The sequence below is a fragment of the Gobio gobio genome, assembly GCF_949357685.1.
Source record: "Gobio gobio genome assembly, chromosome: 22".
NCBI lineage: Eukaryota > Metazoa > Chordata > Actinopteri > Cypriniformes > Gobionidae > Gobio > Gobio gobio.
Genome location: NC_137118.1, coordinates 19,445,009 through 19,458,330, shown reverse-complemented (window position 1 = coordinate 19,458,330; position 13,322 = coordinate 19,445,009).

The window sequence follows — 13,322 nt, the reverse complement described above, 5'->3', positions numbered from 1 at the left end:
TTTGCCTGTTTTTGACGATTGTGGATTATCCTTTAATAAAGCTGCTTTTGGATTCTTAGCTGTTGTGTCTCGGAGCGGTTCCGTTACAGCATGTCACCTGTGTTTTGTTTTTTAAAATATGTTTTGACCTCATTATGTTTAATCAAAATGTCAAAACTGAACCTTTTTCGATGTCTGTTACACTCGGATGTATGTCAGAAGAAGAAAAGATCTGTCGCTACTTCCGTTTATCATGACGAACAGACATACTTTCAATGAATAACAACTTAAAAGGATAGTTCACTCAAAAAAAAAAGTGTGATATTCATGTTGCTCCAAATCTATAATTTTCATGATTGGGTTAAAGGGATAATTCACCCAAAAATGAAAATTAGCCCATGATTTACTCACCCTCAAGTCATCTTAGGTGTATATGACATCATTCTTTCAGATGAATACAATTGGAGTTCTGGCTCTTCCCAGCTTTATAATGGCAATATGGAAGAGATTAGGAGGAGAAATGGAGATTAGGAAGAAAACTGTAGCTTTACCGAGATAAACGGTGGCTCTGGCCAAGATGTGATATAAACAAAATGCTATTGACTATTTTAAAAAATGTGAGGAGCTGTCCGATATGTCCCTGCCCTGTTTTCCGGTTTCAGTGGAAATTACGTCAACACATTGAATAATGCTGTGCGTTTCAAGGCACTTCAGTGGGTCTTTAAGGGGAAGAATGCACCATAAAACAGAAGTTAAAGGGATAGTTCAACTAAAATTGAAAATTAGCCCATGATTTTACACCTTCAAGTCATCCTAAACATTATTCTTTCAGACGAATATAATCGGAGTTATATTAAAAATGTCCTGGCTCTTCTCGGCTTTATAATGGCATTGACTTGTTGGTTAGTTTTTGAAGTAACTAAAAGTGCATCTATCCATCATATTGTTACATATCTGTGTTTCTGTCATGTTGTTTACTTTGGTCACATGTTCCTTTGTCTATGTTTCCCGCCACTTTCTCTGTTTCCTTGGTTACCCTCGTTAGTCTAGTTCTGTTCAGCTGTGTTTAGTTATCCTCATCTGTATCACCTGTGCCCCTCGTTAGTCAGTCATCAGTGTTTGTATTTAGTTCCCTCTTGTTCATTCCTTCCTTGTCTGGTCTCTGTTATACTACCCGTTATACTTACACATTATGTTAGTGCTGTTTGAAGTTCTGCTCTTCGTTAATTTGAATAAAAACCTATCTTTGTGGAAGTCCCGAATCTCCTCTTCTCTGCAGCACCATACACCCGTAACACATATAACTGCTCCACTTGGCTCCGGGGGGTTAATAAATGCCTTCAGAAACCGAAGTGGCGCTTTTTTTTTGTGTAAGAAAAATATCCATATTTAAAACTTTATAGACTAAAATATCTAGCTTCCGGCAGTCAGCGGTACGCAAGTCAACTTATGGCGAAAGAGTAACCGCAGAGGATAGAGCAAAACAAAACACTGGTCATGAGTTGGAAGTCTAAAAGAAGAATTTTTAAAGAGAAATGGGTGAGGATTTTCGATATAGAAGAAGAAGGGCTTGAGTTTGTTGCCCAGCCCTATCCGCGAGAGGCGTCAAAGCTTGCGAAGCTACTATACATCACGTCAGAGTTGACTCTTTTAGCGCAAGTTGACTTGCGTACCGCTGACTGCCGGAAACTAGTTATTTTAGTCTATAAAATTTTAAATATGGATATTTTTCTTACATGAACGCGCCACATCGTTTCAGAATTAATTTACATTTTTCTACTTTCAACTATCCCTTTAACTTCTGTTTTATGGTAAATTTTTGCCCTTTAAAGGCCCACTGAAGTGCCTTGAAACGCACAGCATTATTCAATGTGTTGACGTAATTTCCACTGAAACAGGAAAACGGGGCGGGGACATATCGGGCAGCTCCTCCCATTTTTAAAAAAGTCAATAGCATTTTGTTTATATCACATCTCGGCCAGAATTGTTTGTGGTCTGCGCCAACTGGCGCATATGATCCGCTCTGTGCTATCATGTCTCTGGACCGGAGCAGACTGTGTGCACACTGCGGCGGTTCGCGTGACACTAATGTTAAACCTTCATTCGCCCCAATGGAAAGCATACACCGATCAGGCATAACATTATGACTAATATTGTGTTGGTCCCCCTTTTGCTGCCAAAACAGCCCTGACCCGTCAAGGCATGGACTCCACTACACCTCTGAAGGTGTGCTATGGTATCTGGCACCAAGATGTTAGCAGCAGATCCTTTAAATCCTTTAAGTTGTGAGCCTCCATGGATTGGTCTTGTTTGTTCAGCACATCCTACAGATGCTCGATTGGATTGAGATCTGGGGAATTTGGAGGCCAAGTCAACACCTAAAACTTCTTGTTCAAAGAAGTTCAAAACTCCTCAAACCATTCCCAAACCATTTTTGCTTTTTGGGCTCATTATCCTGCTGAAAGAGGCCACAGCCACCAGGGAATACCGTTTCCATGAAAGGGTGTACATGGTCTGCACCAATGCTTATGTAGGTGGTACGTGTCAAAGTAACATCCACATGGATGGCAGGACCCAAGGTTTCCCAGCAGAACATTGCCCAAAACATCACACTGCCTCCACCGGCCTGCCTTCTTTCCAGTGCCATGTGTTCCCCAGGTAAGCGACACACGCACCCGGCCATCCACGTGATGTAAAAGAAAACATGATTCATCAGACCAGGCCACCTTCTTCCATTGCTCTGTGGTCCAGTTCTGATGCTCACGTGCCCACTGTTGGTGCTTTCGTTGGTGGACAGGGGTCAGCATGGGCACTCTGACTGATCTGCGGCTATGCAGCCCCATATGAAACAAACTGATGAACTGTGCATACTGACACCATTCTATCAAAACCAGCATTAACTCCTTGAGCAATTTAAACTACAGTAGCTCGTCTGTTTGATTGGACCACACAGGCCAGCCTTCGCTCCCCACATGCATCAATGAGTCTTGGCCGTCCATGATCCTGTTGCCGGTTCACCACTGTTCCGTCCTTGGACCACTTTTGATAGACCACTGCAGACCAGGAACACCCCACAAGAGCTGTAGTTTTGGAGATGCTCTGACCTAGTCGTCTAACCATCACAATTTGTCAGTGGTCATAATGGTATGCCTGATCAGTGTATTTACACTGTCTGAATCATTCCCTATCCCCTATATAGTGCACTATGTGCCATTCACCATATAGAGAATAGTAATTGTGTGAACAAGTGACCGATTTCCTGCCGACTGGGCATGACGCTTTAGATTCTAGAAAGCATTTGATTGGACAGAAAATTTGATGAGAAGCCAAAGTACAGAGTCATTGATCCATATTGGCGAAACTGAGAGACTTTAAGTTTTGAATGCTTATATCTCCTAAATACAAATTTGTTATTGTTTATGTATAAGCTGCACACTAGCTTATACATAACAGTAACCCCCAATTTCCACCGGCTGCGTTACGGCTCCGTCACGGCGACGGAGTCAATAGGTTTCCATTAAAGTCAATGAGTGTATTTCCACTGAATGCGTTACAGCTGCGTTCCGACTCCGGCGATCCGCAGCCCTCCGCATCAAATACGCAGAGCTTCTATTTTTGCCGGATGCCGGAGCGCTCCGCAGCACTACAGGGCAGAGTACGCAGGACAGGAAGTCGAGTGACAAAACAGAACAGCCAGAAACAAAATAAAAGATCCGTTTAATTTTCAAAATAAAATACACCGCGCTCATTTTTCCCTACACTACACCTTGAAAACGTCATAATGGGTGGAGACAGGCTTGTTTTAACCCCTTTGACACGATGGATGAAGAAATGCTGATTATTGAGGTACAGAATCAACCCATCATCTATGACCCCTCACATCCTTTTTATAAGGACAACATTAAAAAGGATGCGGCGTGGAAAACTATAGCAGAAGTGATTGGTGTGGATGGTAAGTCACTATTTTTGTCCAAGAAATAAAGAAAGAAAGCAAATAGCTAGTTATGTACTCGTAATGAGGAGTTATATAGCTATACAGGTTAAATATCGCGCGATCACACCAGAATTCGCGAGATTACATGGGGCCTCGTGACGTCAGCTGTCAGTCATGACTGCAGCCGTTCCGCAACAAATCCGGACCTGGTGGGTATTGACGGACGACGGAACACGGAGCTGTCACGCAGCGGAGCCGTTCCGCAGCCGTAACGCAGCCGGTGGAAATTGGGGGTAACATAGCCAAATTTCGTGGGGACTTTTAAAATTGTGACAGTCACTGCATGCTTTCAGGAACAGAGCAGCATGAACATTCTTCGAAACATCTTGTTTTTTTTGTTTTTACTGTTTTGAACATTAGGGTGAGTGAATAATTGGTGAGTGAAATTGTTCCTTTAACTTCTATTAGTAACTACAGGAGGGTTTTCTTGGCTTCTGTGGACAACATATGCACAGACTATAGTGCAATTTGCCTAATGGTGAGACCAAGTGCACCTGACCTGAGGACTCCAAATAGTGCTATATTCTCTATTGCTTTATTGCTTTCTCTATGATTTAACAGCTGGCAAATGGCATTATGGCCTAATTAAGCCCTTTTTCAAGAGTTGCAGCCAGCTCCTTTAAACGAACTATCCAGCGGTGTTCATTTCAAAATAAAAGCACTCTCGTGAAGGTTCCCTTGAAGTCTTATTTGCACTTTAAATATCTTGACTCCTGTGAATGGACAATGCATGACTACTAACTCTTACAAACTGATTAGGGCACAATTGAAATCATTTTGAAAAGCCAGCATCTCTTGTTGTTGTTGTAGGGTTTTGCGGCTTTGTTGAGAGCGCTGTTGGAGTGGATGTGTGTGCTTAAAGCACTGTGGCTCTGTGAAACCTACAACGAGGAATGAATTTCCCTGTAGTCTCTTTAACCTAAGTCACCGCTGCTTCACTCACTGTCCGTGTTGCCTGGCAACCAGCCAACCACAGTGAAAGAATTTGTGTGCCTTTTTTCCCTCTTAGTGGAGGGGGGGAGACAAGAGCAAGTGAGAAAGAGAGAGCAAGAGACTGTATACAAACCCTCCTACCCAGTTTGCCAACTTAGCATGGGGTTCGGAAGTTAACAAGAAGCGTCCGGAATGCTGGAAACCAGAGGAGTGCCAGAAATTATTCCACACACTCAATGTCATTATCTTTAATGATGTCATCAAATAACTAATATTCCGGCATGTACTCAATATCCCACATAGGGACTGTGCAATATATGCAGAAGTAAAATATTATTGTCTCTGTAAGATAAATTTGAACAAATTTGAAGTGTTATATTTTGTACAATATTATAATAAACATTAAAATAATATGTTTATATTTTATTTATTTCATTATATGATGAAGAAAATGATAGTAAAGACTTACATAGTTTTTTTTAAAAGATTTATATTTCATTATATGCTGATCTTTTGAACTTTCTATTCATCAAAGAATCCTGAAAAAGTGTTTTAAATTGTAATAATATTTTACAATATTACTGTTTTTACTGTACTTTTGATCAAATAAATGCAGCCTTGGTGAGCAGGAGAGACTTCTTTTAGAAAACATTTACAAATCTTAAAGACCCCAGACTTGAACAGTAGTGTATAATGTACATAGATATGGCACGTTAGCTTTTAACAATTATAGCATATTGCAGCGTATTATTAAGAACTATTATTCATCTAACGGTGCACACATCATTCAGTGCTTCAAATATGATACTGTAAAAATGAAGCTTTTCACACACAAAAAACTACGGCAAATCCATTGAGGAATTGATGTTTCTCATGAAATCATAGATGTCATAAAGATGGTCAATGTAGAAGATATCTTGGGGCTGTTGTTCGCATCGTTTTGTTCTATAATATATCCAGCCCAGGCAGATACTCCATACTATTTATAGATTGCACTTATGTGAAGAAAATCTATAACGCAGTTGTGATGGAATAAAGCCAATGGCGAGCAATGAAATATAAACTGTGATAATAACTGCACGAAGAATATTGTTTTATTGGAAACAACATTGAGCCTTTTTAGACACACATAACTTAAACGTGACAACTTCAATTTCAGTCACCCAGATAAAACACACTGGCAAATACACTAATACCAAATCTGAAATGTACAGCAATCATCATAATTTCCAGCACAAAAGTATTGTTGAGAAACACATTTCATCACAGTCACATTAGGTGTGATTTACAGTTATAGTCCTGTATGTTGGTTGAATTAGGCCTTCAATAAATGAACACAAGTGAACAATGTCAATAACCGAATGAAAGCGAACAAATTGTCCTTTATGGCAATTTACAGCCGATGCATAAAGTAAACTATTAAAGTTTCTGTTGCTCATAATCCTCTATAAGCATCAGATGGTCGGAGGTGTACATTGATCCACCCTGTCCTGCTTAGCGTATATAGCGCGCTTGAGATGTTTTCATCTGGTGAGGCTTATTTTAGAATTCTCCCTGGTCCATTGTTCCCCCTCCTCCTCCTTTCCTCAGAGGGCCAGTTTCATTGCCTACCCCGTGGATCTGGACTCCTCTCCCCCACTGCTCCTTTCAGCTTCTGGGTTAAACATTTATCTGTGAATAGGGAAAGCACAGTGCCAAAACAAATCAATGTTTCCCACTGTCCTGATGTGCATGACTTGACAATATCCTGCCCAGCTGGCCCACTGGGCAACTTGAGTTTTGTGTACTTTTCTCCCTGCTAGAGGTTTGTTGCATCTGAGTTTCAAATTTGTTGAATACAACAATGCAAATAACTTCAGACATTTTTAAGCCAGAAATACAGAGCCTATAGAAAGCAACAACATACTAGTGTAAAACCAGTACTCCCACAGTTTATGTTTTCATAAACTGTGTGTCATCACACAAAGTTGTCATTTATGCAGTGTACTGAACGTTGTAAATATTAAACAGCTTTTACTTTGTAGTTAAGACTTGTATAACTGGCTTTCAAAAATAACACCTAAAAACAGGTAACCTTAAAGGGTTCTGTCAGGCACATCATAAATACTCTCTTAAGTTCTAAACAGTAGCAAATTATGGTTCTTTGGCTATAATAGCAGAGCCCTTTGTGGTGCCTTTAACAGTAACACTTTACAATAAGGTCTCATTAGTTAGCATTAGTTAATGTATCAACTAGCATGAACTAATCAGGAGCAATACATTTGTTACTGTATTTTTTAATCTTCGTTAACATCAGCTAATAAAAATACAACTGTTCATTGTTTGTTCATGTTAGTTCACAGTGCATTGACTAATGTTAACAATTACAACTTTTGATTTTTAATAATGTATTTGTTAATGTTGAAATCAATATTAACAAAATAAATGCTGAAGAAGTGCAGTTAATTATTAGTTCATGTTAACTAATGAAACCTTATTGTAAGGTGTTACCCCGTTAACTTATAAGGTTCCATAAAGAACCATGCTTTGAATGTGGTATCTTAATAGTGTTATAAATATCCTTTTTAATATTAGTTTATTTTCATTATTATTAGTATATACTGGTCTTATAATATCTTGTTGCCTCTATTTTGGTTTTAAACAGCATGTTTTGTCAGTTAGGTACTTTTATTTTTTATTGACATGGCAAATTGTAGCAAAAAATGACTGTGAACTAAGAATTATCTGAAAACATTAATAAATAACAATTTACATTCAACATGATATAGATAATGAAGACCAATTTCCTGTGAAATATCTTCACAATCCTCTATGATGTCTTTAAGCCCATCATTATGTGTTTATTTTGAGTGGCAGTTTCTCTGCAGATAATGAGATTGTGGGATGTGACAGCATCTGAAATACACAATTGAGTTGTGTGTATCTTACATTTGTTTATGTAAAAACAATTATGTTTATGAAGAATTAGCACAAATGGACAGTATGCCTTTTACCGTCTTAAAAGGAAAACGTGATATAAAGTCATACCTTTAATGTTGTTGTTTTTTGTGACTAGGTAGCATAATAATTTTTAAAAATCAAACAATATGGATCATAAATTCAATATTTCTATTACTTTGTGGAGATTATAAAATTAACACATTTTAAAGTTAAAATGTATAGATGACTGAGCTCCAGAAGATCAGTAATGAGGTGGCTTTTTGACAGTTACAGATTTGAAAAACAAAAAGGCGGGAATAAAGGACCCTAAACTCTAACACAAAGAACCATTTCAGATAAAGGGTCCTTCAGGACGATACAATTCTAAATAGGCTACAACTGTTACGTGTAAATAACCTTTTTTCAGAGTGTAGAACCTTTTTTTCATTTGGTTCCCATTGGGATCATTTTATAGAGTTCGTTTTAATTAATTTAGTTTTCATTCATTACATTTTATAAATCAAAAAGCTTGTAAAAATGCAATTATTTAAGACATTTTTCAAATGCCTTAAGCTTTTTGGGCATAAAGCGTTCTTTAAAAACGAGTCAAGAATATAGAACGCAGTTGAACCTTTTTTTTCTAACATTCCCTCAAGTAACCAAGTGTGTCAGCTAGCACCGACTTTCTCTTTAAAATGTAATTAAATGCATAAACATCTTCCTTAAACTACACAAAAGCCATAAATTACGTCTAAACGCCAATGGGGTTCCATTAATGCTTCTATTAAATGAGTATTATATCTGTGGATAGCGGTTAACCCTCTCAAGTATAGGCACTCAGGATTGACGCTCGTGAAGCGACTGTGAAAAGGCGGCAGCGGGAAAGACTCTTTTAGCGCCAAATGAGCAATGGATTGCACGCGGGCAAGACACCCCGCGGAACTGAAGAGGAGGTTAACTCGCTTACTTCAGAGAGACAGATGAAAGGATAAAATAGTTTCACTTTAAGAGGGAGGAGCAGTGCCCAGGAGGCGGGGGTTAGGCCGTGATTTATTAGGAGAAAAGGGACAGCGAGGGGATCCTTCAGCTCGCGCTAGTCACGCTGATGGGTTGAGCGCTCGAGCGGGAATTAATATAGATGGTTTTGGATATGTTACCTCAGTAGCCTACTTTGCTAAAATTTGAAGGCTTATGTGTTGTATGTTGAGTGGTATAATAGTAAATAACCTTTAAGTGTGTCTCTTTCAGGTAGGCCTACCTCACCAGAAACACCTGCTTATCAAATCCACACTTGAAAAACAACAACACTAGAACTCTAAAAAGCGAAGTGTTCTCGCGCTTTCTTAGGTAAAGCAGTGTAATAAAATAGGTTTAAATCCATTTGTCATAAGAAAACGTTAAAGGAGTTGAGTTTTAAGCCAAAAAATAGGCTATAGGCTATAAAATGTTTAGGCCTTTAAAGAAATCATTATGCTTTTAGAATGTAGCCTACCCTATATAGGCCTACCATAAATCTATAGCCAATGGGGTAGTTTATTCAGATATAGGCTACAAGAAAACAAACTCTGGTAGTCAATGCCAAATTTTGTCACCCAAAATATGCAGTTTTGTCACCTATCAAGTATTTGATGTATTTATATAGGCTAGCTTATATTTAGTAAATACGGAGAAATGTTTAAAATTCTTCACGATAGTGGCAAGAAAAATCTTTACTACAATAGACAATACTAAAATCCAATACCATGGATATTTAGGATATAAATATTAGGTTTTCTTTTAGTTCAGAAAACTTTATTTGCAGCTAAATGTCTTTAAACTTATGTATTCTATAAATAATAACAATAATAGTTATTATTATTACGCTATTATTATTTTCTCATATGTAAGACATTTATTGTTTTAAGATGATCAAGTGGTCATGTATTTTACGTAAGTGCCTGGTTACAGCGTTGTACTAGCTTTCCTCACCCATAAAGGTGTCCAGAAAACAAACGTCATGCAGTGTGTGTAAACAGAATAAACAGTGTACGGATTGTGATCACTGTTGAGGAAAAAATGGGGCTGTTGTGTCTTTAAGAGGCTGCTGGTCCCTCGCTCGCAGCTGCTGGCTTGTGTGCAATAGAAGACAGTGGAGATTCATTACTTCTACAGCACAATGGACATTTATCACCCCATGGTGTTATTCAAATTCAGTACCAAGCGAAGATCATCCCCACTCCCTCTCGCCGTTCGTCGTGGCAACACCGGTATTGTTACGAGAGCCTGAGAAAAGCCTTCATAGGAACGTGATAGCCTGTGCCATTCCATAAGAACCGTCCCATCAAGGCATTGCTGAGGGCGTGCGGACTCTTCGAGCGACCCAACGCATCCCTCCTTCTTGCATTTGACCATTTTCTCCGCTTGCGTTAGTGAGGATACAGCGCTCGCGCGCACAGGACAGAGGCTTCCTTGCATTTTCATCACCATTGCGTTGTAAGAAGAGGCTTTGCTATAACATCATCACACAACGGGCAACAAAACTATCGAAATGGGTCGACTGGAAATGGTTTTTGATAGTTTTTCGGTCTTTGCCAATATCAGATGATGATATTGCTTGATGTCGAGAGGTGGAACTACAAGGATGTGCGCCCTTACAGGTGCAGAAATGGCGAAGAGCTGCTTCTGTAACAAGCAGGACTTTACAAAACTGCTCTTTAGCTGATTTTATTTGATATCGTTTTTTCCAAAAGTGTTTCTTGTTCTTATGCAGTGAGCTGAGGTTTTGAATTATGTGTGGTTTATACATTTTTTTAACAAGCGCACTGAAAGAGCGTCAAACTTTTAACCCTTTTAAAGGAAATGTTTTCTAAAAGGAAGACAGAATGCGTTCGAAGTTTAGAATTTTACCATGGATTAAATTAAAATAAAGTTTGTAGTTTATCGGTTAGAATCCGAATTTATTATTTTTCTGAGCTGAAAGACCAATTTCAACTTTTTTAAATGAAGAAAATAGAACTAGAAATCCTGAGGTAAAACGTACGTAGGCTATAGCGGAGGTATAAACTAACGTCGGTTCGTCTGTTTATTTCGTTACAACAAACAACCTGATATACTTTAGCCTTTTTTAAGGTAAAATACAGGCATTCAAAGAATGGAAAACGCGGAACGAACGTGTTTTAATACTAGAATGATATTTTTTTGTGTGTGTGAAAATCTACTAGGCCCAACAGGGACACAATGACAGATTTCAGACAGTATTTTGGTTTACATATATGGAATGTATATTTCCATGGTGTTTTTTTGTGTGTTGTGATCAAATTGTCCATTTCAAAGGGTCCCAGAGACTGATTGTCCAAACGCAATTCTTGTAAAATATAATTTAAATCCAAGAATTGTGCCTGGACATCTGTTGCTGGAGATTCCACATCTTCGTTCTGGAGGACATTAGGCCCTGCTGTCTGCTTCTACTGTAGCTAAATATTCATTTTCGTAAAGTTTCGCTAAAGGTAAGCCGATCATTATGTGATACAGGGACGATTATTTTACTTTATTCACATAACTTTGAATTAATGTTCCTTAGAAAAATGCAATACATTAAAATAATTATCCAAACACTTTTGTTTTATGCATTCGTATCCTTGATCATATTTGTCTGGGAAATGTAATATTGTTTATTTTCGTTGAAACGAAAAAGGCTGTAGAACAGCAATGTTTTTTTTAATGTTTCTTAAGCTATACTCAAGTTATATATTTAAACAATTTCCCAAACGAAATTCGTTGACTGCAAGACTTATTCGTGGTAGTGTTTATGCTTTTCTCATTGTGAATGGTAACTGAATAATAAGTCACGCTGATTATAACAGCATGGTGGGAAAATGCTTTTGAGCATGCTTGAGTTTCTCATTCACTGAGACTGCCATCTTTTGCCCAAAGCTGCATGGTGAGGGACTTTTCTATCAAACGGAGTGAACTAAAACGCTATTTAATGAATTTGTTTCGGGCCTCATTTATTAAGCTACTTGCATCACTCCAGATACTGTTTTGGTTAGGTTAGCCTAGCCTCTTGCCTTTATTTAATTTAGCATTTTACAATTGTCGGTGTGTTTCAACGCACTAGGCCTGTATGAGACTCAGGGTCAAGCAAAAAAATGTGTGTGTGTGTGTGTGTGTGTGTGTGTGTGTGTGTGCTGATATCTATCTGATTCCCCAGGACTAACACTAAAATTAATTTAAGGTGATTCTGAATATTCTTAAATCCATGTGTTAAATGCAGTTTAACAGCGGGAAGCTGTCGGTAAATAGTTGTTTTGCCTTGATTTGATATTCCATTTCAGACAGTCGATTGATTGTATTGGTAACTATACGTTCCACTTGCTGAATCAATAAACTGCTAATTACACTACAAAGTAGTTTCAGTGACGTTTTTGACAACGAAAAACAACACCAAAATGTACAACGCCCCAAACGGGATTTTGTTTAATTTGGATGCACCGATTTGAGGCCGAAATAAACCTTTGCACCTGCACCACGTGTTACTGAGAAACCAAAATGAATACTTTAAAATTAATTAGAAACACTACCTCTCATTTCAATTTAGCAACTCTTTCGTTTGACCATAAACTTAATCTTTTGTGGATTGTGATTAAAGTTAAATGCAGTGCCTGCTGGGCCCCACAAATTCTTTGAATTAGGCAGGCTTTGAATAATATCAGCGTAATTTATCAACTGCAGAAGTCTAATCACATTGACGATTGTTGGGATACAAGCAAACGTTTTTAAACCTAATGACCAAGGCCAACCTTAAAGGGTTATGCAGGGAAGGCCTATCTTGACTGTTTTGAGAGAAATTAAATTATAAAAGTAACGCAATTTCATAATCTGCCAAATCAAAGAAGTAGACAGTTTTCCACTTCCCGGGTTTTAAAATGAGTTGGAGTTTGACTGTAAATAAATTCTAAATAAATTTAAACAGAATCGACATATCTTGGCTATAGGCTACATGTCTAAAATAAATGTCGGTGGTATTTTTTTCTGTCGCTGTAGTGTTGATACGAATTTGAAAAATGCTATTGCCTTGCCTGTCGATGGCGCACTTCTAACGGTTATCGACGACCAACCGTTGACTAAACCAGTTCCAAAAATATGCTAATGAATGTAGCCTATTATATCCGATGGACTGGTGGATTCAAACGAGAGGTAGGCTAGTACACATTCAGAATGTTTACTTTATTGATAGCTAGCATTTAGTTTCAGGCAAAGGTGACACAAAAGTGTCAATACAAAAATTAAAGTAAAAAACAAGAAACCAGAATTATAGATTGAATGATCGAGAAATCACGATTTTGAATGTTTGTTAAAAATAGCCTGATAGTAGGCCTAACCTTAGCCTAATTTAAAAAAAGGCTCAGATGTTGCTAGCCTACTATAGAACATTAGGCGCGAAAGAATAACTTAATTCGCACTCAATAACAATTTCTGCGTTGTATATTTTCAAATTGCCCATTCAAATATATTTTAT